We start from the raw sequence: 27,949 nt of genomic DNA on the forward strand, positions 1-27,949 counted from the left end.
TTATAATGATTAACATTACAACATTAACATTATTATTAACGGTATTTGGACAATAGGGGTATGATAGATTGCAAAAATGGCTGTGATTGTTCATGCCCCTGTATCCATGCCCTTGAGCAATATGACTTTGCAGTTATTCCCATCAAGAGGAGTGTGTGACTTGCTTTGACCAAAAGATTGCAGAAGTGATGCTGTGCCAATTCCAAGCCTAGGCCTTAAAAGGCTTTGCACTCTTCCACTCTCTTAGAACCTTCCCATAAGCCATGGAAACAAGCCTGTTCTAGCCTGTTCTAGACCCCTCTAGAGCAAAGAAAAGCCATCCAAACTGAGGCCGACTTAGACCAGCCAGCTCCTAGTCAGTCCAGCAGCTGACTCCAGAGGTATAAAGGAGCCCAGTTGATCAGCTGAGCCTAATCCACATTAGAAGAACCACCCAACTGGCCCGTGGAATTATGAGCACTAATAAACTGTGGTTGTTTTAAGCCACTAAGTTTTGACATGATTTGTTTATCAGCTAGCTGATCAAAGGCAAAATTTAAATATGGACTCTATTAGATGACATAATGGAATCAATGTTAAATTTCTAAGGCATGATAATGGTATTGTGAAGAATATCCCCCTTACACTTAGGAGAATACTGATATATTTAGAGATAAAGGATCATGATGTCTGCCCTACCCCCTAGTGTAAATATGCATTTATAAAGAAAGATAAATCACATGTGGCAAAATGTTAGCAATTGGTAAACCTAAGTAAAGGGTTTTTTGGTTGTCCTTTGTATTAATATGTTTGTTTTAAATTTTTCAAAATAAAAAATTAGATAGAAAAAAAACCACACACCTCTATTTACCCCATAACACAGCAAGCTACCGTGCAGTGAACAGATCCTTTCCATCTCCCACCCCCTGACCCTTTTTACTGGAGGAAACACTACTACTGCTGAGTGGGGAGGGAAGTAGATATAAAGTGCAGTAAACCAGGGTTATATTATGATATAGTTAAATGAAAGACTCATTAATAGTTAAGAAATGTTTAAAGGTAGATGTTAACAGCAAGCAGCCATTAAGGTTTTCTTCCTAATATAATCAGAAGAAAAATTTGTGTAGGGTTGGATGGGACTTGAAAAGAACAAAGCTTTGGCAAGAAACATGGGCAGGTCTTTGAATTATTTTTTGTTGGAAAACAAATATTCCTGTGTTTCTCTATTTTAAGAGATTTCTCAAACACCTGCAAATGAGAAGGGTATCTTGTATTCATCTCTACCCCCTGAAAATCCCTAAAGAATCTTACCAATATAACCAAAATCTGTTTATTCACAACCTAATGAAAGCCTTCTTTAATTTGGATTTTCCCTCAAGTGATATGCAGCAATTATTAACGCTGTATATTGACTTATGTGAACAAACCCAGAGGCCTACATTCAAAGGATATGGCTTTCTGAAATAAAATCTAAGGACTTCAGCTTTATTATGCCATATAGAAAAATTCCACTTAGAGTGAATGGCAAACAAAGCCCATTCTCTATATAAAAAACAGTAATCCAGGTAGGAAGATTTTTTTTTTAGAAATATCACTGCAAGTCTGTTCAAAGATCTTTGACTTCGAAAAAGTCCAGTAGAGCAATCCCATGTATTACCATTGTCAGATGAGAAAAACATTCAACTTATATAAGAAAGAGAAGAAAACATTCAACTTATAAAAGAAAGAGAAGAAAGAGAAGAAAATGTAATACTGTACATTTAATGAGTTGGTTGTTCTCGTTCATCAGAACTGAAAAATAAATGCAGCAAAGAATTTGTTTTAGGCATCATTGGGCTCAAAGCCAAATCCACGCCTCATTTTTCTTACAGATTTCCTGGATTTTTTAGCGCACAAACCCCAGGATGCTTCAGAATATAGTTTGAAACTATAGCTTTAAATTAAAATGGCTGTGCAAAAGGCAGGTACCACATACAGAGAGAATTTTCCAGTTATCTCTACAAACTTCATCAGATTCAGAGAAACCAAGCAGGCTATCAGGTCTTCAAGGAATCTTTGATGTTCAAAGAGAATTTTACTGTACACATTAATTCTCAAAAATGTTCAGGGGCACTGTAAAAACAACTGCAGGGCAATAGGCTTTCCTAGCCCAAATCTGCACATTAGCCTATCTCATGAAAGGACTAGCCGTCAGCAGACCTAGACATGGTCTAACACAGACACTGAACTCCCATTGACTCATCACCGGAAGTGTCAACTGTTTAAAGAAGGGTGGATTACTCATTTACTCATTTATTCTGTAAACATTTTTTTTTTATAGAGACGAGGTCTCGCTTTGTCACCCAGCCTCCCAAGCAACTGAAACTACAGGCGTCCACAACTGTGCCCATATATATATATTTTTTCCTAGAGATAAGATCTTGCCATCTTGCCCAAGCTGATCTCGAACTCCTGAGCTAAAACGACCCTCCTGCCTTGACCTCCCAAAGTGCTGGGATTACAGGCATGAGCTACCACACCCAGCTCTGTAAACATTTATTGAACAAATTGTATACGCCAAGCCCAGAGTAGGAAAACACAGATTAAAAGGGCATACCCACTGCCCACCAGGAAGTCGCAAATGAATGGAGAAGCACAATCCAAGCACTTAGTCAAACTGCAATAAACAGCCTTGCCACGGTTAAGCACTTGAGCCTAGATCCTGACTCTACCACTTATTGGCTTGGTGGCTTTGGACAAAATTGACTTAACCTGTACAAGTTTTGTCTCCTCAGCTGTAAAATGGGTATGGTAAACCTATTACATTGAGTTACTGTCAGAACTGAGATTACGTATATGACTATACATATTATAGTAACTTTAGGTAAATGTTGGCTATAATTATTAATCTTTGTTATTATCTGAGTGGTTATACTAGGTATCTAAAATCCACCCTGAGATTCTAATAATTAGCTGTGTGACCCAGAGTAAGTAATTTAAAATCTCTGGGTTTCATGCTCGTCATTTGTTAAATGAGAGGTTATAGCTAAGTGATCCTAAAATCTCTTCAAGCTCTGGAATATTAAAAGGCTCTATGATTGATCTTACATGGTTTCATATATGTCTCAATGACACTGCTCAGATAAACTGGTGAAACAAAGCAACTGCCAAATAAATCACCTTTCCTCAGTAGTTGTCTGAATCTTTCATTTTACTTCCTTTAACCTCATTACTTACCCAGGCATATATGGGATATACTAAGCTGACTGAGAGCTAAGGCTTTGTGTACCAAATTGTGCATCCTTAATCCCAAACACCGTCCTGGAAAGTGATAGGCACCCAGTGTCTTAAAATTAAGATTCATACTTCCCTCGGGACCAAAGCTATACATATGCAAGGTGAGTGGACACTCTGAGGTGTAGGCCTGACCTCTAGGGATCCTTTTCTAAGTGTCACCACTTAGAAAAAGGGCTGGAGGGGTATTCCACCCTTTGGCCTTCAGTTTCCTCATTGGTAAAATGAAGGGAATCTATTAGATCAGGGGTTGGCAAACTATGGCTCATAGGCCAAATCCAGCCTATATCTCTACCCCCAGCTTAGAATAATTTTTACTTTTTTTTTTTTTTAAGAGACAGGTTCTCACTCTATTGCCCAGGCTTCAGTGCAGTGGCGTGATCATAGCTCACTGCATCCCTGAACTCCTGGGTTCAAGCCATCTCCCCACCTTAGTCTCCTGAGTAGCTACAACTACAGGTGTGTACCACCATACCCAGCTAATTTATTTTTATTTTGTAGAGACAGGGGTCTCACTTTGTTGCCCAAGCTGGTCTCGAACTCCTGGCTTCAAGTGAACCTCCCCACTTGGCCTGCCAAAGTGCTGGGATTACAGCTGTGAGTCACAGCACCCAAACAATTTTTACATTTTTTAATGATTGCAAAAACAAAGAACAATATGCATCAGAGATCATATGTGGCCCCCAAAGCCTAATATATTTACTTTCTGGACCTTTTAATAGAAACAGCTTGCTGCCTCTGGATTAGATTATCTCTAAAGTCCCTTTAAACCCTGACATTTTAACATTCTAATTCTGCTGGGTTTCCTTGAATTGTGTGATTCCGGCTCTTCACGCAGAGCAGTACCAAGTCTGAAACAATACCAAAGGCACAACAGGAACTCAACTACAATTTGCTAACTGAATAAATGAATTCTGCAGCAGCAACCCTAAGAACTAAATCCTCTACCAAGGGGGCAAGTTGGGTCAATGTGTATCCAGTGACTGCCTAATAAATGCCCCCAGGGTGGACGCCACAATGAGAGGAACAATCTACTCTATTGGCCTTTTGGATGACGGTGGCACCTGGAAAGGCCTGGAGCTGAGATAACCAGGATTAAAACTCACCTTGTTCCACCAAATAAAAAAATACATGTAGCCATCCCCTGAACAAACCCCTTGGGCAAATTATAAAGCTATCTAGAAAGAGCCATCAGAAACACAGACCATCTAAACTGATCATCTTAATAGCCATGGACCCAAGAGAATAAATTCCATCCACAATAAGGCATATAGAATAATTTAGCTCACAACATTATTTCTTTTTCCCTCTATTGTTGTTAAAAATACATGATACCAAAACAAGGAATTCAAATATTTATGTCAGGGCAACAAGCCAAGGAAAGTCTTGAATATATGATCCTATTAACAATAATAGAAGATAGAGCAAGGTAAAAGAAAAAATAAAGCTCCCTGCCTCGACTCTTGACCACACATACTTTCCCAAAATAAACAGCCAGCAATTATTCTTTTAATGTTCCTCCTCTGTTCACCCATAAATCACTGCTATGTATAAACCTCTTGCTGATTCAAAGGATTTTTTTTTTCTTTCAGTCTTCCTCTTTTTGATTGCTAACAATGAGTTCTGAAAAGGGCTGAGAGTGCTTTTCCACCATCCCTCAGTAGAGCATCTCCATTTACAAGTACAATACACTCCAACCACACACTTCATTGTCATACTGTTACATATAAATCACAAAGTTGATCTAGAGATTCTGCCTTTTCTCCTTTCCTCTAAAGAAGCAACTTGGGGCTGGGCATGCTGGCTCATACCTGTAATCCCAACACTTTGGGAGATAAGAGGATGGCTTGAGGCCAGGAGTTTGAGATCGGCCTGAGCAACATAGCAAGACCCTGTCTCTACAAAAAATAAAACGATGCTCACTTCTCTCCACAAGGCCCCGTATGCCCAGTAATGACATGGAGTCACAAATCTCACCCTCTCCCCAGGCACCCTGCTCTAGATATGCTGGCCTAGAAGGTTTAAAAAGAAAAAAAATCCCACCTCTAATCCCAGCACTTAGAGGCTGAGGTAGGAGGATCGCTGAAGACCAGGAGTTCGAGACCAGCCTGGGCAACATAGTGAAATCCTAAAAAAGTAAGAAATTAGCCAAATGTGGTGGCACATGCCTGTAGTCCCAGCTGCCCAGGAGGCTGAGGTGGGAGAATCACTTGAGCCCAGGAAGTCAAGGCTGCAGTGAGCCGTGATAACACCACTGCACTCAGCCTGGGCAACAGTGAGACACTGTCTCAAAAAAAAAAAAAAATCCTGAATATTATAATGCTCATTTCTAAGCTCTTCATAAACCAGAAGAGAGACAGTTTAAATTTGGATTCTTTCCCCGACTCAGTAGGTAAGCTTTTTCTTTTTCCAATAGCCAGAGGAGGTAGGCAAACATTGGCCCCTCTGCTGACCTTTCTATGAACCTCAAAAAAAATCTCTTTACTTCCCAACCTTGGGGTTGTCTAGCCAATCAAAATGAGTTTAATGTTAGCCTGCATCCTTGTTTGAGAGGTAAGGAGCCTGCATTAGGTTCATGCTGTCTGAGCTCTGCGACATCTAAGGAAAGGTCTTGTCGTGGCTGCTCGCTGATGCCAGGCCCAAACAGCCTCACCCACCGTCTCTCCAAATCCCATTGCTGTAAGCCCTGCTGCTGGGCCCCAGCATGGCCCTGAGTGGCTGTACTCCACCTTTCTTAGATGCTCTGCCCTTCTCCCTGCTGGAGCATGTGAGCTGGAGCATCCACTCAAGCTCGAAAAAGAACCACATGGTTAAAAAGAAACTTTTTAAAGTAGGTAGATAATTAATGTAAAGAAGGGCAGACTGCCTCTACAATAAGATAAATCTGATATCGCCTTGTTTTGTAACTATAAAAGTCCTTGCAAACTATTTATTAATGTTTGCAAAAAGATGCTGGGCGCGGTGGCTCACACCTGTGATCCCAGCACTTTGGGAGGCCAAGGCAGGCGGATCATGAGGTCAAGAGATCAAGACCATCCTGGCCAACATGGTGAAACCCCCGTCTCTACTAAAAATACAAAAATTAGCTTGGTGTCATGGCATGCACCTGTAGTCCCAGCTTCTCGGGAGGTTGAGGCAGGAGAATCGCTTGAACCCGGGAGGCGGAGGTTGCAGTGAGCCGAGATTAAGCCACTGCACTCCAGCCTGGCAACAAAGCGAGACTCCATATCAAAAAAAAAAAAGGAGGCCAACATGTGCCTGGTTTTTTTGGGGGGCGGAGGCAGGGGGTGCAGGGGGCAGTTTTTGGTTTTTTTTTTGAGACAGGGTCTCACTCTGTTGCCCAGGCTGGGGTACAGTGGCGTGATCATAGCTCACTACAGCCTCAACCTGCTGGGCTCAAGCAATCTTCTCATTTCAGCCTCCCAAGTAGCTGGGACTACAAGGTATACGCCACCATGCCTGGTTAATTTTTTTTTTAATTCTTTGTAGAGACAGGGTCTCACTATGTTGCCCAGGCTGGAACATGTGCCTTTTGTAGGTAAAGTTCAATAGAAAATTTGAAGTGATTCAAATAGGCTTTGGAAAACACCTTGGCCTACTTATTGATTATTATCAGGCATCTTTGGAAATAACTACACATCAATTATCCAAAGAGACTATTACTCTTTTAATAGTGTACAATCATTTTAACAGTAAGAATAAGAATGGTACAACTATTCTCACTCCTCAAAGTAGAATTGGCCATTCCCCTTCCTTTTGGGGCCCACAGTACCCTATAGAGATTTTAATAATGGGGCCAGGCATGGTGGCTCATGCCTATAATCCCAGTGCTTTGGGAGGCTACAGTGGGAGGATCACTTGAGCCTAAGAGTTTGAGACCATTCTGGGCAACATAGGGAGACCTCATCTCTACCAAAAATAAAAAAATTAAAATTAGCTGGGCATGGTGGTGCATGCCTGTAGCCTCAGTTACTTAGGAGGCTGAGGACTACTTGAGCCTGGGAGGTTGAGGCTGCCCTGAGACATGATTGAGCCACTGCACTCCAACCTGGGAAACAGAGCAAGACCATGTCTTAAAAAAAAAAAAAAAGACTTTAATAACAGGACCTGAATCCCTTTATTTACCCATTTGTTTGCATGATCGTCTCTCAACACCCCGCTCCCCTTACTACCCACACTGTAAGAACCTTGAGGTTCTATAAGAACCATCATATTCCTTCTTGAGCCCTATTGTTCAACAGACTGTCTGGCACACAACAGGTACTTCATAACAACAGGATGATGGAAAAGGAGGAGAGGGGATCGCTGAAAATGAAAAGGGGAGAGGCAGTAAGAGTTAAGAAGGCAGAAGCTGAATTTGTTTTATTCATTGTTACCTGGCCTGCAAGTATTTTTTAAATGGACTGAAAAAACTAAATGAGCAGTGGTACCAAGGCATGAAATTATAGAGCTTTGTTTTAAAGTGATAAATATGATCCTTCATCAATTCTAAAAATACTTTTTCTTACATTTTTGACTTGTTGGAAACTAGGATGCATTTTATAATGGCATCTTAGCATTTTGTGATAGTTTATTAGGAACCTCATTTTCTTTTTCTCAGTGGTACATAAAATAGTTGTACATGTTAGAAATGATGGTGACATAGATTCCATGAAATGCAATCATTTGGTGTGGCTGTGGTAATAAGGGTTGGAAAGGTTGCAGTGAACCGAGATCGCACCACTGTACTGCAGCCTGGGCAACAAAGCGAGACTCTGTCTCTTAACAGCTTTTGAGTCCCTGTGTGGTTCAAACTAGCTAGGTGCTCACCAAACCTATTTTGTTTTCTTCCTGGGCAAACAGGCCTTTCTCAGTTGTTACTGGGTCACAACTAAATTATGGGGTCACAAACTAAATTATAATCAATAGATTGAGGACAGAAGTGATATAAGCCACTTTCAGACCTGGCCCATGGAATCCTTCCATGTGAGATCCTTCCATCTCCTTCTCCATCTGCAGGTTAAAAGGAGAAAGCTCTAAGAACAGAGGAGTCACAAGATGGAAGGAGCCTGGGTGCCCGAAACATTAAAGGCAGCCTAGCCAGGAATAACCATGTTGAACTGCTGTACACACAAGAAATAAACTTCATTTTTATTGAGCCACTGAAATTTGGGGGCTGGTAGGGAAGTTACCTGCTCTAAAACCTCCTGGTTCCGGCTGTACCTGTTCTTTTCATGGTTACATAAAATACCTCAGTATCCTTCCCACACATTCTCTCTTTACCCCAATTAGAGTTGGGTTGCTTCCGTCCATAACTTAAAGAGTTCTAACACAGCCAGGAAGAATGAAGAGCTATCATTTGAAGTGGCAAGAAGGTGGAAGTAAGCAACGATCCCTAAGTGTCTTGGGAACACCTAGAAAATTTGTCAGAACAGGGTAATAATTCCAACAAACTGATGACAGTCCACGAAAGACCCTTTTCACTTTACAAGGGCTTCTAGCTTTAAACTCATAAAGCACTTACAGTTAAAAAAAAAAAAAAACCCTCTTCCCCACCCTCATTTCATTCTCAGAAGCATGTATGAAGTTATAATAGCCCTGACGTATGGTTTACCTACTAAGATACCCTCAGGAGTTCTCATCTAGCAAGTGAGATACACCTCATTTATCATACATAGCCAGCTCTGCTGTCCCAGAATTTATTGGAAAATGAATCACACATAGCTCTAAGAATTCAAATAATTACTCTGGGGTAAACAGTTCTGGGTATGAGTGTACAACCCTGGCTAGAGTTTTCAAAGATAAATATTCAACAATCACCAAAGCTTCTGGTAGCATTTACAATACTATAAATGAGATTACAAAAATAAACAGGAGAATGATGCCACAAATGCCTCCTTGAGCAATAATCAGGTTTGCCAGGAACTGGAGACCAGTGATGACAGAGCAGGTCTCCTGCTCAATTTCCAGAAACATTTCTCTTTGAGCCAAATTTGGTCTTTAAGAACAAGCTCTGGCATCTGTAAAACACGCTACAGGCTTGTTATAAAGCCCATTTATACTATATATTGAGTTACGTGACTCAGAACAGCAGCATGAAGCTGGGATTGTCATCAGTCCTTCCTTTTCAGCAATAAAAACAGGCTCAAACAGATCAAGTGCTCACAGCCCCAGGATTTGCGACTTGAGCCAAGACTTAAGGTCTGATCTCCTGACCTCGGATCCTCTATCCATTTCGCTATAGCCCAAACTATGGAATACCAGGGAAGAGAAATGGCCTGGCTAGAGGAGACTTTTCCCCACTGCCATAATTCATCAACCCATGTTGGAAGCTAGTTTTCCATGTTGCATGCAGCCATGTGTGGGAACTTAACAGCAAGGGCTAAAGGGCCTGAGAGAGATGTCTGGCCTGCCTCCAAAGCCAGCTGGGAAAACATTCCCTGACAAGACACTGTGCCCACAGGGGACCATGAGAGAAGAAGGAGCCTGAGGCAGCAGATTAGAAGTGCTGAGCCTTACATGTGATCCTGTCATAATCTTATAGTTCAAGGCCTCTAAGAACCAGTTGACAAGGTCTCTCAGAACTGCAAAGATAGAATCTGGAGCAAATGAGCTGAAGTTTTCCTTTGTTGGGGAGGGAGAAGGGATCCACTACAAACCTAGCTGACCTCAATCAGCATTCTCTCAGATGATTTTTATGAGCCACTTCTAAAAGACAAATTGCCAAGATCAAACACTCATACATTGACTGGGAAAAGAGAAAGTGAGGTGCAAGGCAATATTAATATATTAATGTTTTAGTAAAAAAACTTTCCCTGTGACTTGGTGATCTACCACCTCAGAGAGAAGACACAGGGACCTGGAGCTGTCCTTCAGTGTGTTAGAAAAGTTGAAGAGCTGGCCTCCCCTAACTATCATGAATCCCCTGGGCTCCATAGATGGAAGGGAGGCGTCTATGCCCTGCACCCTGGGTGGTTCCTCCAGAAATAGAAACTCTAGTGTTTTGAAGGAGCATGAAGTAGAGGAAGGAGCCTTAAACCACTGTTTAGTCTCCTTCCAGCTGTGACCTTAAGCAAGTCACAACCTCTTTGAGCCTCAGTTTTTGTACTTATAAAGCCAGGATAAGAACACCTGCATTACAGGATTGTGGGGAGGATCAAATAAAATTATAAATGCAAAGGGCAGAGCACAGCTGCTCAATTAATGGTTAGTGCCTAACTTTTGCCCCTCAACCTCCACTTCAATTTCTTAGTATTGAAATTGTATATTTAGTAATTCTAATCCTTAGTAACTCAGCGGTACTTAGTAATTTTGAGAAAATCACATATATTACCCAGTGTCTTGGCAATTTCACTTGCTTTTTTGAAGCATAACCATCTGTGACTTTAGTTGTGAGCATCTCCAATAACTCTGGACCCTTGAGTCTCTTACTAATCTGCTCTATGCTTCCTAAATGCCTTCAAAAAAAAAAATCTAACCCACAGGTCCCTTTTTAACCTTATAATCTTTCTCTAATCTGGAAGAGATTCTAAACCTTATAGATATTTGACATATTGCTGGGAACTTAACTGTCATATATGACTAAATTTTCCATAAGACTTAAAATAAAAAGTTTGCCAAAGCTTTAATGACTTTAATAAATAAGTGGCCAAGTGTTATGGTTCATGCCTGTAATCCCAGCACTTTGGGAGGCCAAGGTGAGTGGATCACTTGAGGTCAGGAGCCTGAGATCAGCATGGCCAACATGACGAAACCCCGTCTCTACTAAAAATACAAAAATTAACCAGGAGTGATAGCATATGCCTGTAATCCCAGCTACTCAGGAGGCTGAGGAAGGAGAAACGCTTGAACCTGGGAGGCAGAGGTTGCAGTGAGCCGAGACTATTCCACTACACTCCAGCCTGGGTGACAGACAGAGGGAGACTCTGTAAATAAATAAATAAATAACATGGTTATGACCATAGGGACAACAGGAAGGATGAGGTTCTTGTGGTCTTCTTCATTATCTTCCTGGAGTCATTTCCTCTTAACATCCTCTCATCCTAGACAGGGTCAGGTGCCCCTCCTCTATGCTCCAATAGTTATCTCTATGTACACTGCCAGCAATATGACCATACTGTATGATAATCATCTCTTTTACGTCTCTTTCTTTAGCCTACAATCTCCTTATAGTCAAAAACAGTGTGCTGTCAAATCTTGATTGCTACTACCCATGAGCACAGTATCTGGCATATAATAGATATAAAACTTGTGTTTGATGAATGAATAAATTAGGTTTTTAGATCTGGGAGAAACTTTAGAAATAACCTGGTCTAATACAGGCCTTCATTTCACAGACAAGAAAGCTGAGCCTGTCCCTGGTCATCTAGGTGGCTAGGAAAAACAACATTAACAACAACAACAAAAAAGAAAGTTGAGGCCACGCATGGTGGCACACCTCTGTAGTCCTAGTTACCGGAGAGGCCAAGGAGGAAGGATCGCTTGAGCCCAAGAGTTTGAGACCAGCCTGGGCAATAGAATGAGACCCTGTGTTTACGAAAAAAAAAAATACAAAAATCAGCCAGATGTGGGGGTGTGCACCTGTAGCCCCAGCTACTCAGGAGGCTGAGGTGGGCAGACTGATTGAGCAGGGGAGGTTAAGGCTGCAGTGAGTCGTGATCATGCCACTGCACTCCAGCCTGGGCAACAGAACAAGACCTTGTCTCAAAAACAAAAAAGAAAAAAGAAAAGAAAGCTGAGCCTCAGAAATGTAAGGTATCCTCAGAAGCAGCAAGAAGATGGCAAGTGGTGGCGGCCAGGTGCCATTTTGACTGTAGTTCAAAAGCAGACATCACCTGGCACTCACCTGCAAGAAGAAGCGTGTGGCTTAGTGGACACAGCATGGGCTCTATAGGAAAAGTCTTGCTCCTGCCACCTACCCGTCATGTGATTTTGGACAGGTTACTTCCTCTCTCTGAGTCACAATTTCTGCATCTGCATCTGCATCTGTTAATTGGAGCTATTAATAGCTCCAAAGTTGTTAGGGTTATTAAATCTGCCACCATACGTAAAGTGCCTAGCATAGCACCTGGCACTATGTAAATGTTTACTAAATGAATCATGAATGAGTACCTGTCCAGCACACCACAACTTCATGAACCTGGTTTAGACTTTGCTTTCAGGTCTCTGACCACAGCAAAGATGGCTGGGACACCCACAATTATAGAACCATGAACTTGGAGATTTGTTCCTTGCAAGGACTGGACTTTAAAGCATGTCTATAACTTTGCTCACTGTTCCCTTCCCCTGAGTTGCCCTTCTCACCTTCCTCATTGACACACAAATTTTATCCATCTTCTGCTGCGCAGCCAGATCTACCCTGTCTTGGAAGCCATTCCTAACACTTATTACTTCTCAGTCCTTCCTGTCTCACTGATCACTTTCTACCAAGTAGTAAAGGAGTGCTATGATTTGAATGGTTTGTGTCCTTTTCAAAATTCATGTTGAAATTTAATCCCCAATGCATCTGTATTTAGAGGTGGGAACTTTAGGAGGTAATTAGGCCATGAGCACTCCATGCTTATGAAGGGATTAGCACCTTACAAAAAGGGCTTGAAGGGGTGAGTTGTCCTTCTGTGCCTTCCACCATGTAACCACACATCCTTTGCAGGATGCAGGAACAAGGCACCATCCAAAGGGCACAAGAGTAGAAAAGCAGAGAGTATCCTTCGGCAGACACCAAGCCTGCTGGCGCCTGGATCTTGGACTTTCCAGCCTCCAGAACTGTAAGAAATAAATTTCTGTTGTTTACAAATTACTCAGTCTCAGATATTTTGCTATAGCAGCACAAATGGACTAAGACATAAGGTGTATCTGTTTGGTTTTTTAGATATACATAACATAAAATTTACCATCTTAACAATTTCTAAGTATACAGTTCAATAACATGAAGTATATTCACATTGATGTGCAACCAATCTATAGAACTTTTTCATCTTCTAAAACTGAAACTCTACACCCACTAAACAGCTTCCCACTTCTCTCCTGCCCCCAGCTCCTGGTAACCACCATTTTACTTTATATTTCTTTGTATCTGACTACTCTAAATATCTCATATAATTGAAATCATACAAAATGTGTTTTTTTGTGACTGGCTTTTATTTCACTTAGCATAAGTCTTCAAGGTCATCCATGTGGTGGCATGTGTCACAACTTCCTTCCTTTTTAAAGCTGAGTAATATTCCACTGTATGTAAATACCACATTTTGTTTATCCATTCATCCATCAATGGGCACTTGGGTTGCTTCCATCTTTTGGCTATGGTGAATAATGCTGCTAGGTGAACGCCTTAATCGTTCTCAAGGTGCCTGACATGTGATGGGCTCTCAATAAATACTTATCAAGTAAAAAAGGACTCAGCTTTCAAGATTATAAGGTGAAAAAATGAATCATCTTCCACATAAAATTGCAAATTGTCCAGCAGAAAAATCACACAGCACAGACTCTGCAGTAAGACAGTCTTGATTTCTGGTCCTGGATCTGCCTCTTAGCTAGTCATACGATCTTAGGCATGCTACTTAAGTTTTCAGAGATTCAGTTTTCTCATGTGATTTTTGCCAAAATTAAATGATATAACATGTTAACACAGTGCTTGGCAGGTCATCAACTAAAAAAAAGTTTGCCAATATTATTATTATAAAGTTACAGAATGAAAATAACTTACTATACTTGCAAACATGCCATTTTGCTTCCTGACCATAATTTTAAAAGCAAAAAGCATGCAGAATTCTAAGACCAAACAATCTGTGGCAGGCAATAATCAAAAAAGGACAGTTCCACAGCAGTAACAGTAAGTACAGATTTGTATCATTGAATTTGGAATCTTGAGTTATACAGCTATAGCTCCTCAGAAGGTAGAAATTTTGTCACTTCAAAGGGACAGGCTTAAATGTTACACTAAGGATCTTCTTACTCAGCAAAATTGTCTGATATCTCAGAAATGTTTTAAAATCCGGATCGCTTGAGGGTTTTTTTCTTTTTAGTGCTAAATCTATTTTGAATTTAATCATTCATATTTTGAGGCTGTTAGCAAAAAGATGAAAAAATAGATTTTTATTACTATTTCAGACAGAAGTATATATTTTAATCTCTCTCAAAAGAAATTGAGCTCTCTACCCAACTTCCAATTCCTGTAGGACATGAATTCCTTTTCAGGTTGCTACCTAAATTTTCCAGGCCAGAAACATTCTTGCCAATGTTAACTCTTAGAAAGCAAAGTTCTTGAGTTTTGGAAGGAAAAGCTTATTCAAGTTTCTTTTGTCTGCCAAAACAATTAACATTTAACATGGCTAATTAAAATAGCTCTCTGCAACAAAATCAGAAACTGGGCGTTGGGTTGAGGGAGAGGAAAGGGAAGAAAAGGTAAGAGATAGTTGCCCAAATGCTAGTAGTGGCCCCAAAATGGCCCAGATGGAAAGGGACCATTACCCCTAGCTTTCCTAGGACAATCACAACTTCATATAAATTTAACACTATACTGAGATGATTTGTTAAGTGGATAACTAAATGTGATTTGATGTGTGTACTTTTAGAAACTTTGCAATTAAATGAATTTATAAATAAGAGAGAAAAGTATTCGTCAGACCATGAATTCCAATTGTGGATTCAGAACAATACTGTCACCATATGCCACAGGCCAATTTTAATTTGGCTCCCACATGATGGCTAAGAGCTACTGTCGGCTTTGCCCATCCTACAATGCCAGCCTGTACTGGGAAGCACACCAGGTGACAGGCACCACGCTGAGACCTGAGCCTTGTTTTACCCTTGCAACAAACCCTGTGCTCTAAGTATTGGCATCTCCCCTCTCACCATCTTTACCTCTTTATTTTTAATTAATTTCAGACTTACAAAAAGCTTCAAGAAAACTACTAATTACCCTTCACCCAGATTACTCAAATGCTTTACATTTTCTTTATCATTCTCCCTCTGTAATGGACATTTCTTTACCCTGAAATACTTAGTATTTCCTAGAAAACAAGGACAGTCCTTGTGTTTCCACGGTATAATTATCAAAATCAGGAAATTAACATTCATCCTATACTATTATCTAATCTCAACCCTTATTCAAACTTCACCAATTGACCAAATAATGGCCTTTATGGCAAAAAATAAAGTAAAATTTCTCTAATATCCAGTCCAGGATCATATGTTACATTTAGTTTTTAATGTGTCTTTAGTCACTTTTAATCTAGAACCATTCCTCAGTCTTTGTTTTTCATGACCTTTACTTTTTTGAAAAATACAGAAAAAAAATATTATGTAGAATGTTTCTCAATTTTGGTTTATCAGATATTTCCTTAGCTATTTCTGATTAGATCAGGTTCTGTATTTTTGGCAGGAATGCCACACGAGTGATACTGTGAACTTCTCAGATGTTGATTTGTCCCATCACTGGTGTAAACTTTGATCACTTAAAGTGGTGTCTGCCATGTTTCTCCACTGTGAAGTTACTATTTTCCTTGTAACTTGTAATTTCCTTGTAACTATTTTCCTTGTAATAAGTACCTTGTGAAGAAACATTTTGAGACTAGACATCCCCTATTATAGATGAAGAACCTGAGTCTCAGAGCAGTTATGACTTGCCCAAGATCGTGTAGCATGAAAATGCCATAACACAAATTCAAACTCCAGTTTGTAGGCTCCCACACTTGGGATCTTTTTAAAGCATCCCTCTGTCTCCTGACCAGCCACCAATGGCTAAAGCAGCCTTCTCTAATGTCTTTTTGAGACAGTTTCACTCTGTCGCCCAGGTTGGAGTGCAATGGCACGATCTTGGCTCACTGCAACCTCTGCCTTCCAGGCTCAAGTGATCCTCCTGCCTCAGCCTCCCAAGTAGCTGGGACTACAGGCACATGACACCATGCCTGGCTAATTTTTGTATTTTTGTAGATCTGGGATTTTGCCATGATGCCTAAACTGGTCTCAAACTCCTGGGCTCAAATGACCTGCCTGCCTTGACCTCCCAAAATGCTGGGATTACAGGTGTGAGTCACCGTGCCTGGCCTCTTTCCAGGGTTTCTGTGTGCAAAATCGAATATATTTTCTTATCCTCAATTTAGTTCACAAATATATACTGTTCTGCACCTTCCTTCTTTCTTTTAATATATCCTTGGAGATTTTTCCATATCTGTACTTAGAGAACACCCTAATTCTTGTTTGCAGTTTCATAGTTTTCCCTTGTGTATACATACCCATTTATTTAACCAGTTCCCTACTGATACACATTTAAGGTGGTTTCCAATTATTTGCTATTAGCAACAATGATGCAAGGATTGTGCTTTCTTTTTAAATTGGTTTCAGCAAGTGACATTCTGTTCATGGTCCAACAGGATGCAGTGTGGAGTAGCAGGAACCAAGTAGCAGGACCAGCTTGAGTTAATCAAAACTGGGTTTTCATCTGGCCACCTCTGCTAACAAGGTATATGACCCTGGGAAAGTTACCTGTAGTTTCTGAGCCTTCATTTACTCACTTGTAAGTGCAAAATCTCGCCTACTTTATCAGATTGCTTTTGGGGCCAAATAAATAAGATAGGCTCACAATAGCTACATTTGGGACAATTTGAATATCAGAAAGCATAAGGTTGAGGGGGAAAAAAGGCAAGAAGATTAGTAATAGATTATAACACATTGTGAGAAAAAGAAATCATGGGTCCAAGTGATATTAACAAAAAAGCGGGGGCGGGGTGGTTGGGGCCAGACACAGTGGCTCATGCCTGTAATCCCAGCACTTTGGGAGGCCGAGACGGGCAGATCGCTTGAAGTCAGGAATTGGAGACCAGCCTGACCAACATTGTGAAACCCCATCTTTACAAAAATTAGCCGGACATGATGGTACACACCTGTAATCCCAGCTACTCCGGAGGCTGAGGCAGGAGAATTGCTTGAACCCGGGAGGCGGAGGTTGCCGTGAGCCGAGATTGCGCCACTGCACTCCATCCAACCTGGGCAACAAAAGCAAAACTCCGTCTCATAAAAAAAAAAAAGCAGGGCGGCAGGGGGGTTGGGGGCTGAAAGCTAATCTATCATATGATAAATACAGAAGGAAAGAGAATTAGAAAATCATCCCTTCATGAATACCAATTGACCGAGGCCAGGATTATCGATAGATGTTAAAACTTTTGAATTAAAGTTATTGAGGAACAGGATACTCAAACAATCTCAAGATATCACCTCACAGATAATTTTATTAATTACAAAGGGAAAAGGGTGCCCTTTCAATGGAGAGATCTGGCAATACCACCTCAACCAAATGATCAAACCTCATGTCACCAGTGATGTTACAAACTGACATTAGGTGTCACCTATGATGCACGGGGAGGGATAGAACATTGCCTATGAAGAATTCTCACCACAAGTGTTTAACTTGAATCTAATAATGAGAAAACAATCAGACAAATCCAATTCACAGACAACAAACTTGGAATCTTCAAAAATTTCAATATCATAAAAGGCAAAAAAGGCAAGGGTACTGTGGTGGTTAATTTTAGGTGTCAACTTGATTAGATTAAGAAATACCTAGAAACCTAGTAAAGCATTATTTGGGGGTGTGTCTGCAAGACTGTTTCCAGAGGAGATAAGCATGTCTCAGTGGACCAGGTGTGGAAGATCCACCACCAATGTTGGTGGGCACCATTCAGTCTGCTGGGGGCCTGGAGAAAACAAAAGCAGAGAAAAGGCGAATATGTCAAGCTGTCTGCTGGAGCTGAAATACACTACACTCTTCCTCTCCTGTCCTCGGACAACAACTCCAGGCTACCTGGCCTTTGGACTCCAGGACTTAACACCAGCAGCCCCCCAGTCTCTGGGTCTTCAGCCTCAGACTGAGAGTTCCACTGTCAGCTTCCCCAGTTCCAAGGACTTTCAACTTGGACTGAACTAAGCTACCAGCATCCCAGGGTCTCCAGCTCATAGACAGCCTGTCATGGGACTTCTCAACCTCCATAATCACACGAGCCTATTGCCCTAACAAATCTCTTCCCACCTCTCTCTCTCTCTCTCTCTCTCTCTCTCTCTCTCTCTCTCTCCCTCTCTCTCTGTCTATCCATCCATCAATCCATCCATCCATCCTATTGGTTCTGTCTCTGGAGAACACTAATACAGGTAATATGCTACATTAAAGGAAACTAAAGAACACAACTGTATTGTGTAAGTAGTCTTGATAAGATTCTGGATCAGAAACATTTTTTTAAAGTTATAAAGGACATTGGAATGACTGACGAAATCAGAAAAATATGATTGTTTCCATGTAATGGTATTGTGATTACATGGGAGAATGTCCTTGTTCTTAGGGGATATATGCTTAAGGGCCTAGAGACAAAGCATGGCGATATCTGCAACTTACTTTCAAGTGGTGTAGAAAAAGTATCTGTGTGTGTGCACGTGTGTGTGTATGTGTGTAAAGACAAAAGCAAATTAATCCAGATAAAAGGTACATGGAATGTTTTTCGTTTGTTTTTTGTTTTTTTAGGTGGGATTTTTTTCTTTCTTTTCTTTTCTTTCTTTCTTTTTTTTTTTTTAAAGATGGGGTCTTACAACGTTGCCCAGGCTGCTCTTGAATTCCTGGGCTCAAGCATTCTTCCTGTTCCTGAGTAGCTGGGACTACCAGTGTGCACCACTGTGCCTGGCTTCACTGTACTATTTTTGCAATTGCTCTAAAGGTTTGAAAGGTTTCGAATTAAGTTGGAAAAAGAATCAAATAAAACATAAACCACCTGGCACCCAGTAGATGCTATGACAGTTCACATTATGGCTCCAGTGAACAAAAGGTCTACAGAAAACTCTTCCCCCGTGCCTGAAAATAACATGAACCATATGAAAGTAAATGCCACCAGACGGTCCTGGCTTCATGAAGCTTATATTTTCAATCAGAAGGCAAGGCAAGAACAGGAAGCAGCTACAGAAACAGTACAGTTTTGGTTTCAGAAAGCCTACCTAGGGTCTACATCTGCATTTTTCAGAGTGGGAGGGGAGGGCTAGGTCATGTCGAAAAACAAAACAAGTTTACTTAACCTTACTGAAAATTGGTTCCTCATTTGTATGTAAAAAATTGAGCTAAATTCTACTGCCTAGAATTGAGATAATAAGACAGCATCCACAATACAACTTTGTAGAGCACCTTTTAATGAAGACTCTCATTAAAAGATATTAGTTTCCTACAATAAAAGTGGTGAACAAGGAAAGCACTCAGATGGTTCCACCTTTGTTTTCCTATCAGAATACCCAGCACAGGACCTTGCATTTAGCACACAAACACTGGCTGAAGAAGTAACAATTAGACAACATGAGACAGAATTCCTTTTAAAAAGTCATTCAGCCTACAAAGGCCACTGGAGTTAAAGGAAAGACTAGTATGAACTTGCTCAGTTTGAGAGTTTGAGACATGAACCCTTTGACAACAGCATATATTTATGTGCACATAAATTTGCCAAAGTCCTTTTATACACAACATCTCCTTTGAGCCCCACAATAATCCCCATTTTATAGATAAAGAAACTGAGGCTCGGCCAGGCATGGTGGCTCACACCTGTAATCCCAGCACTTTGAGAGGCTGAAGTGGGCGGATCGCCTGAGGTCAGGAGTTTGAGACCAGCCTGGCCAACAAGGCGGAACCCCATCTCTACTAAAAATACAAAAAAAATTAGCCAGGCATGGTGGTGGGCACCTGTAATCCCAGCTGCTCGGTAGGCTGAGGCAAGAGAATCGCTTGAACCCAGGAGTTGGAGGTTGCAGTGAGCCAAGATTGCGCCACTGCACTCCAGCCTGGGTGACAGAGTGGGACTCCGTCTCAAAAAAAAAAAAAAAAAAGATAAGTTGTCCACGTAGCAAACAGCTCAAATTTTTTGTTTGCTTCACCCAGCCACAGTGGCTAAAGAGTGAAAATAATTCATGGCTGCGATCCTCACAATCTCTTCCCCAGGGTTCCTGTTAGGGCAAAGTGACTCACTGATGGCCACTCCTAAGCTCACACCTGCTTCTCTAAAGAAAAATGCCAAAAATCTGCCCTTTGATTGCTTCTACTGAAATTCAGAAAAATGAACACTCGGGCCTTTTAACCACCTGCTTCAGATATTTTAAAAGTGGAGCTTAAATTCTCTTTGCAATGTGGTTGCATGACTGAGATGTAGAGGAAGTGAGCAGAAGATATTTTCATTTCAAGGTTGATGACGTCCACATTTTAGTGAAGTTAACTAACCGTAACTAGAAAATAAAATTTTTCTGCAGAATTCTCTGGGGAAAACTCTTGACTGCTTTATTGTTTCAGTTCGCTTTTTAAACACTGTACTGTGTTGCAGGCAGGGATAAAGTATTTCTCTCTTCCAGGGATTTCTACATTATTTACACATCAACCTTTATTACCACCATCACAAATACCAGCAGGAACTCCGTAGTTCAATTTTTGCCCCCGTTCTGTTCACCCTTCGCAACTAGCTTCCCTTAGTAAAAGAGTTCAGCCCAAGTGGCTAATGGACTTGGCAAAGGTATGTAGAGTTAGCCCTCTCAACATTGCTGACAAGAATTTAAATCAGGGGGCAATGCTAGTGCCCTTGGACTCAGCATTTCTGCCCCCTGAAAGATATCTTACAGAAATATTCCCACAAATTCATAATAAAATGAGGTACTCAAAGGCTCACTGTAGCACAGTTCCCAACAACCATTAAAACAGGTAAGTTGGAGCAATATGCAAATACATGGGGGAAATGCCCAAAATATATTAAGCAAAAGAGAACAAGCAGAATTACATGTGTTATAATAATATTGCTAGTACACATATGGGGAAAAATGACAGAAGAATACACATCAAAATCTAACAGTTGATTATCTTTGTGGGTAGAATTAAAGAGAACTTTCCCTATACAGTCCATGTGTTTTTCTGTAATGAATTTTAATTAATCTTATGTTATTTCTTTCTTTTCTTTTCTTTTTTTAAGACAAGGTCTCATGATCAGGGCTCACTGCAGCCTTGACCTCTGGGGCTTAAGGGATCCTCCTGCCTCAGCCGCACCCTTCCCCGTAGCTGGGACACAGGTGTGCGCCACCACACCTAGCTAAAAAATACAAAAATATCTTCATATTTTTTGTAGAGACAGAGTTTCACCATGTTGCCCAGGCTGGTCTCAAAGTCCTGGACTCAAGCAATTCACCTGTCTCAGCCTCCCAAAGTGTTGGGATTACAAGCATAAGCCACTGCGCCCAGCCAATCTTATGTCAATTCTAGAATCAAAAAACAAATTTGAGATATATATTTAGGTACCTTTTCCCTTCGATTTGGGAACAGCTAATGTTCCTCCTGCATTGCTCCCTCTAGTAATGTCACACATAGAGTACCAGCTGTAGAAGTTTCCAGTCACAGAATACAGGATTGTATTTAGAAAGGATATAAAACAACACTTACAATGTCCCAAAAAGTGGTATCCCAGCCCATAGGCTGATTAAATACTTGAAATGACTAGGAAAATCACTACCTCCTGAAGCAGCCCTTGATGTGTTCTAGCTTTGCTATGACATTCCTGAAGACGTTCAGGAATGCCAGCTGATCATATACCAATATCTACAACGTGTCAGGTTAAACAAATGGAATCATTATCACATCCAAGAAAACTAACATTGTTACTGATTATCTAATATGTAGCTCCCATTCAAATTTCCCCAATTATCCTGAAAATGTCTTTTCTAGCTTTTTTTTTAAGTCCAGGATCCAATCTAGGATTACATGTTCCATTTGGTTGTCATATCTCTTTAGTCTCCCTTAATATAGATCGTCCCTCATACCTTCCATTTTTGTTGTCTTTCATGCGTGACATTTTTGAAGATCATAAGCCAGTTATTTTGCAGTATGTCCCACAATCTGGATTTGTCTGATTATTTATTACGGTTAGATTTTTTTTTTCTTTTAATAGAGACAAGAGCTGGGCACAGTGGCTCACACTTTGGGAGGCTAAAATGGGAGGACCACTTGAGCCCAGGAGTTCAAGACTAGCCTGGGCAACATAGTGACAGTTTGTCTCTACAAAAAAAAATTTTAATTTAGTCAGGCATGGTGGTGCACACCTGTGGTCCCCACTACTCAGGAGGCTGAGATGGGAGGATCCCTTGAGCCTAGGAGGTAGAGGTTGCAGTGAGCTGTGATCACACCACTGCACTCTAGCCTAGGCAACAGAGTGAGGCTCTGGAAAGAAAGAGAGAAAGGAAAGAGAGAAAAGGAAAGGAATGGAAAGGAAAGGAAAGGAAAAGACAGAGTCTCCCTATGTTGCCCAGGGTGGTCTTGAACTCCTGGGCTCAAGTAATCTTCCTGCCGTGGCCTCCCAAAGTGCTAGGATTCCAGATGTGAGCTACTATGCCCAGCCCCATGGTTAGATTTAAGTTAAGCATTTCCGGCAAAAATTCTACATCAGTGATGTCGTGTACTTCCCATTGAATCAGGTTGTGTAGTTACACTGAATTATCTTTTTCCTCATTTTGTCACTGTGGATACTAAACAAGCACCACCCAATAAATAAAATGTTTAAAAGGATAAATAATGTTAAAAACAGCTACCATGAGCACCAGCTATACCAAGCATAGTGTCAGACATTTAAAACACATGATCTCATCATGTGAACCTCACAACAACCTTACAAAGAAACAGAGGCTCAAAGAGATTAAGTAATTTGCTCAAGGACACACGCGTACTGATACAAAAATATGTGCATGTACATACGAACTCCAGCACATAAATATGTATACGTATACAATTTAACATGATCTCAAAGGTTCATGGTCTTCCTGAGGACCTTTCAGGCATGAAAGGCTAACTGCTATGTTAGGCTAATCTTGAGGAGGCCTACCTAGTTCTCGAAAGTTGGCTTCCTATAGGGAAAAAACTAAAAATAAATTAACTGTGGTCCATATTAAATTCCTCCATACTTGGAAATGCCCTTATTTGGAGATGGATCACATTTCCACCACAGCCAAGAAAATAGGGCAATGGTTCCCTAAATTATTATACTATTCTGATGTTTCATTTCTGCAACAAAATGAGAAAACCCAATGTAGAGAATTTTTCATAAAGCTAAATATATTTTCTATGAGATAAAAGTGAGGAGGCATTTTCAATTTACTACAGAAGAATAACTATTGTTCACAGTACATTCAATTTTATTTTTTGTAATTTTACTAATCTATATAATTCAAAAGTCTGAGACCCATTGATTCAGGGAACTCTGTGGAATTAGAATGATTTTTTTGAGAAACTGACTTGAATAAAGGAAGTTCAGCCCAAAAAGAAACCAGATCTGAAATATTTCTGAATTTCCCTAAAAGTGATCACAAAATATCTCAAAAGCTGAAAGTGTCAAGAATACTTTTTTTGTTTTGAGAGAGTCTCACTCTGTGGCCCAGAGTAGAGTGCAATGGCACAATCTCGGCTCACAGCAGCTTCCGCCTCCTGGGTTGAAGTGATTCTCCTGCCTCAGCCTCCTGAGTAGCTGGGACTACAGGCATACACCACTACACCCCCGCCTAATTTGTATTTTTAGTAGAGACGGGGTTTCACCATGTTGGCCACGCTGGCCTTGAACTCCTGACCTCAGGTGATCCACCCACCTCAGCCACCCAAAGTGTGGGGATTACAGGCGTGAGCCACTGTGCCTGGCCTAGAATACATTTTAATGGGTCTCTTAAAAGCATTTTACATTTGGCATCTGTATTATTACTAATACAGTCCTCTTCCAATGTGTTGATATTTCCTGCTTTCGAATAGGCCCTTAGTGACTTAGGTTAATTCACTCACTCTACCAACATTTAGAGTCCCTAATTTGTGTGAGGCATTCTGTTGGGTGCCTGGAAACACAGTCTGGAGCGCTTTTGCTTGCCTTCATGTCTAGGATCAAAGGTGTGGATGCCTCCCGCACCCATCACCCCTACCCCCCAGCCTAGTATTGCCAAAGTACCTCTTTGTACGTGATTATTTACATTTGTCTCCCTCACCTGAGTGAATTCCTCCAAAGTAAACAGTATCTTATTCAATGTTGTTTTCCTAGCATGGTGCATGGAAAACTGTTATAACAAATAAGTAAATTGAGTATACTGTTGTTTTCCATGCCGGGGATAAGTATAAATTATTGGAATAAATACATTGTACAGATGAGGAAACTAAAGCTCAGAAAAAAAAATGTGATATGTCCAACATCATACAGCTAATAAATAAGTAGTGCCCAGTATGAGAAAGCCTCGTCCAGAGCTCTCTTCTACTCCATCATGCCACATCCTACACATGGACAGCAAGAGTGAAAGATCTTAGATGTCTTCCAGGAACCTCAAACTCAGCATGTCCAAAGGTCCTCCCTTCGGAAAACAAAAAGACCTGGTTCCCATTCAGTGTTCTCTTTCTCTGAAAACGTCATCCCCAGTTGCTCAAGAAAAAAACTCAAGTCATTTCATGACTCCCTTTTCTCCCTATCCCCCCATCCAATCAATCAACAAATCTTATCAATTACAATTTTCAAAGTTAGTGTCGGCCGGGCATGGTGGCTCATGCTTGTAATCCCAGAACTTTGGGAGGCAGAGGCAGGTGGATCACCTGAGGTCAGGAGTTCGAGACCAGCCTGGCCAACATGGTGAAACCCCGTCTCTACTAAAAATACAAAAGTTGCCAGGTGCGGTGGCTCACGCCTGTAGTCCCAGCACTTTGGGAGGCTGAGGTGGGTGGATCATTTGAGGTCAGGAGTTTGAGAGACCAGCCTGGCCGACATGGTGAGACCCTATCTCTACTAAATATATAAAAATTAGCTGGGAGTGGTGGGTGCCTGTAATCCCAACTACTTGGGAGGCTGAGGCAGGAGAATCGCTTGAATCCAGAGATGGAGGCTGCAGTGAGCTGTGATCATGCCACTGCACTTCAGCCTGGGCGACAGAGTGAGACTCTGTCTCAAAAAAAAAAAAAAAAAATACAAAAGTTAGCTGAGCATGGTGGTGGGCACCTGTAATCCCAGACATTAGGGAGGCTGAGGCAGGAGAATTGCTTGAACCTGGGAGGCGGAGGTTGCAATGAGCCGAGATTGTGCCATTGTACTCCAGCAAGGGCAACAAGAGCAAAACTCTGTCTCAAAACAAACAAACAAACAAACAAAAAAACTTAGTGTCTCTCTAAACCCTCTGTCACCACCCTAGATCTAAGCACCATCATCCCTCATACAGACGACAAAAATTATTTGCTACTTAGTCTCTACACATTCACTCTGACCAAGTCTTTCCTTCAATCTCCTCTACTTAACAGCCAGGATAATATTTTAATATCATCCTACATATGCCATTCATCTAGTTTTTTAAAGCCAGGCTAGGTTCTCATTACCCTTAGGATAAAGACCAAAATACACCTGTAGCTCAAAGAACTGCCTACTCTCTAGCCTCTGCCCACCTCTCCAGCCTCATTCTTCATTCTAGTCTTTCTCCTCTTGCTCTGTCTCTAACTTCCTTTCAAATCCTCAGGTTCACCACTCTTCCCTTTGAACTTTGAACACGAAGTTGCCTCTGCCAGAAACCTTTGTCCCACTATAAGCATCTCCCACTGCCATCCTGAATTACTACTTCCGTTTATCCTCCAAGTCTCTTGAAGTGTCACTTCCTATAGGAAACCTTTCCTGATAACCCTAGACAAGGGGAAAGTACCATGTCAGGCACTCCTACCCAACCCTTTTGGAAATGGCATTCATCACACTTGCAATTATTTATTAAGTATATCCCCTATTAGAATATAAGCTCCATGAGGTCAGGGAAAGCATTTGTTTTCACTGATGTATCCACAGTGCTTAGCACATGGTAGCTGCTCAATCAATATAAATTGTCAGAATTATAGGTTGGGGCCAGATTATAGAGGGCTATAACATCAGTAAACCAAAGAGCAAGGATCATTATCCCTTTGCAAATAAGTAAACCGAAGCAGAAAGAAATGAATAGTTATTTAAGGTGCCAGAGACAGCAGTGATGAGGCCAAATCTAACACTACATTCAGCCCATTTCTCCTCCCTAGGACAATAAAAGAAACTTTGGTGAGTAAGGAAGTATTTCAGAAGAAGAAAATTAGGAATGAGAAGATGGTGCATAAAAGGTCTAAGAGGACAGCTTCTGAATCTGCCTGTTACACTAGTTGCCTCCAGATGGATAGCAGTTAGACTTTCCACACCTAGAGGAGCACTGCTGTTACATAAACAAATATAGCCACTATCACACTCTTCCCATTAAGAGAAGAGTATAAAATAACAAACTTCTTTCCTGCACAGAGAAGAAACAACCAGGGTGGGTGGGGAACTGTTGTCCTCCAAGTATCTTCAAAAAACCAAATGGGCAGTTTGGCCACCTGGATTGCTACTCAGCAATCCACAGGGAACAGGAAGAAAGAGAGGGGAAAGATCAGCCTTCCCACCACCAGCTGCAGCAAGGATAAGGAAAAAAAAAATTATTATATAAGGCAAGCCACTTGAAGACTACTTATTCCTTGGGAATTATGAGAACATTTCATGTAGAGCATTTAAAAACCTTGCTAATCCATAGGCAGGTGCCAGTGAAAGGAAAAGTGGCATGAGCCCAACTGCAGCATTTCATTGTTCACATGCTGCTGGGGCTAAATTATGTCTGTCACAGGAACTACAAACCAGACCAGGGGTCAGGCTCATTGCTGCTCATCCTGCCAAGCACAGACTGCAAGAAAAAGAAAAGGCAAAGAAATTCTCTTCAAAGAGGATTCTGCAAAAATATTCACATAGTCTACATCCACCCAGGAGTTCCTAGGTGAAGTGGAGGACCAGGGAGTGTGTTCTAAGATTGAAGAGAAAGAGATGTGATATGCTGGTGATAAAGGAGAGGTTTTGAAACAGAAAGGAAAAATGTAAACTGCAAATGGAGACATAAGGAAATAAACAGAATTTCAAGAGATGTGGGTGGGATGGGGTGGGGTGGGGGGAAGAAATGAAAGTACAGGAGAGAAGGGTAGGGTGTCCAGAAGAGCAGAGCGTCATCAACAGAGAGACGTAGAGGCAAAGGCTAACTGTTGATCTTTTCCCAAATCCAAAAGCTGCTCATTGGCATCCCAATAAATCACTCTACTACAAAGCCCATACAATGGACTGTCCTTTGCATTCAGCATCAAGCAGCATTTAATGAAATATCACACAGCTACAACTTTGGAGACCTAAGGATCTGAATTTAAAATGAACAAAATTGGCTTAGCAGCAGAAGACAGCCAGTAAAGACTTTCCCCCATGTCTGACTCAGCTAGGAAACGGTTTAGCATTCTAGAGTTAAGCAAATACTCTGGCATTTCTCCTTCTTTTGACATTCCGAGAGGGGGTGTGGTTGACCCCAGGCCCATTCATTTCCAAGGGTGTAGATCTCTCAGCCAAGACTGGCCCCGTCTGTTGTGGAGCCAGCCAGCTGTTTATCTCAAAGTAACATATCTATTGCCCTAATCATCCCTATAACTCTTACAAGAGCATCATGTAAGTCAGAATGCTTTCTCTCCTGTTAAATGTCAGTTCGTTTAAAAAAACAATAACAAAACAACCAAAATCACTCTTCCATGGGCACCTTTCAGTAATGGCAAATGAAGGTTAACAGCGCTTCTAACTTTCCCTTTCTCTAATGTGTTAAAATGAACCCCTCTTCCCTAATCGATCTCTTCAAACCGTTATTTGTGAGTAGTGAC

General features: G+C 41.1%; 1 protein-coding gene across 4 annotated transcripts in view; it reads right to left on the minus strand.

The window, feature by feature from the left end:
- The window catches only part of RAB30 (RAB30, member RAS oncogene family), a 98,493-nt gene that overhangs the window by 69,500 nt on the left and 1,044 nt on the right, over nucleotides 1-27,949 (minus strand). The window contains exon 2 of one of the 4 annotated variants that reach the window (XM_055093775.2): nucleotides 17,112-17,213. The exons of the other annotated variants lie outside the window; for them this stretch is intronic. The gene's annotated coding sequence lies outside the window, so the exon portion shown is untranslated. The remainder of the gene's footprint in view (nucleotides 1-17,111; nucleotides 17,214-27,949) is intronic. 4 annotated transcript variants of the gene reach the window in all.

This window comes from Pan paniscus, chromosome 9 (genome assembly GCF_029289425.2).
Source record: "Pan paniscus chromosome 9, NHGRI_mPanPan1-v2.0_pri, whole genome shotgun sequence".
Lineage (NCBI taxonomy): Eukaryota > Metazoa > Chordata > Mammalia > Primates > Hominidae > Pan > Pan paniscus.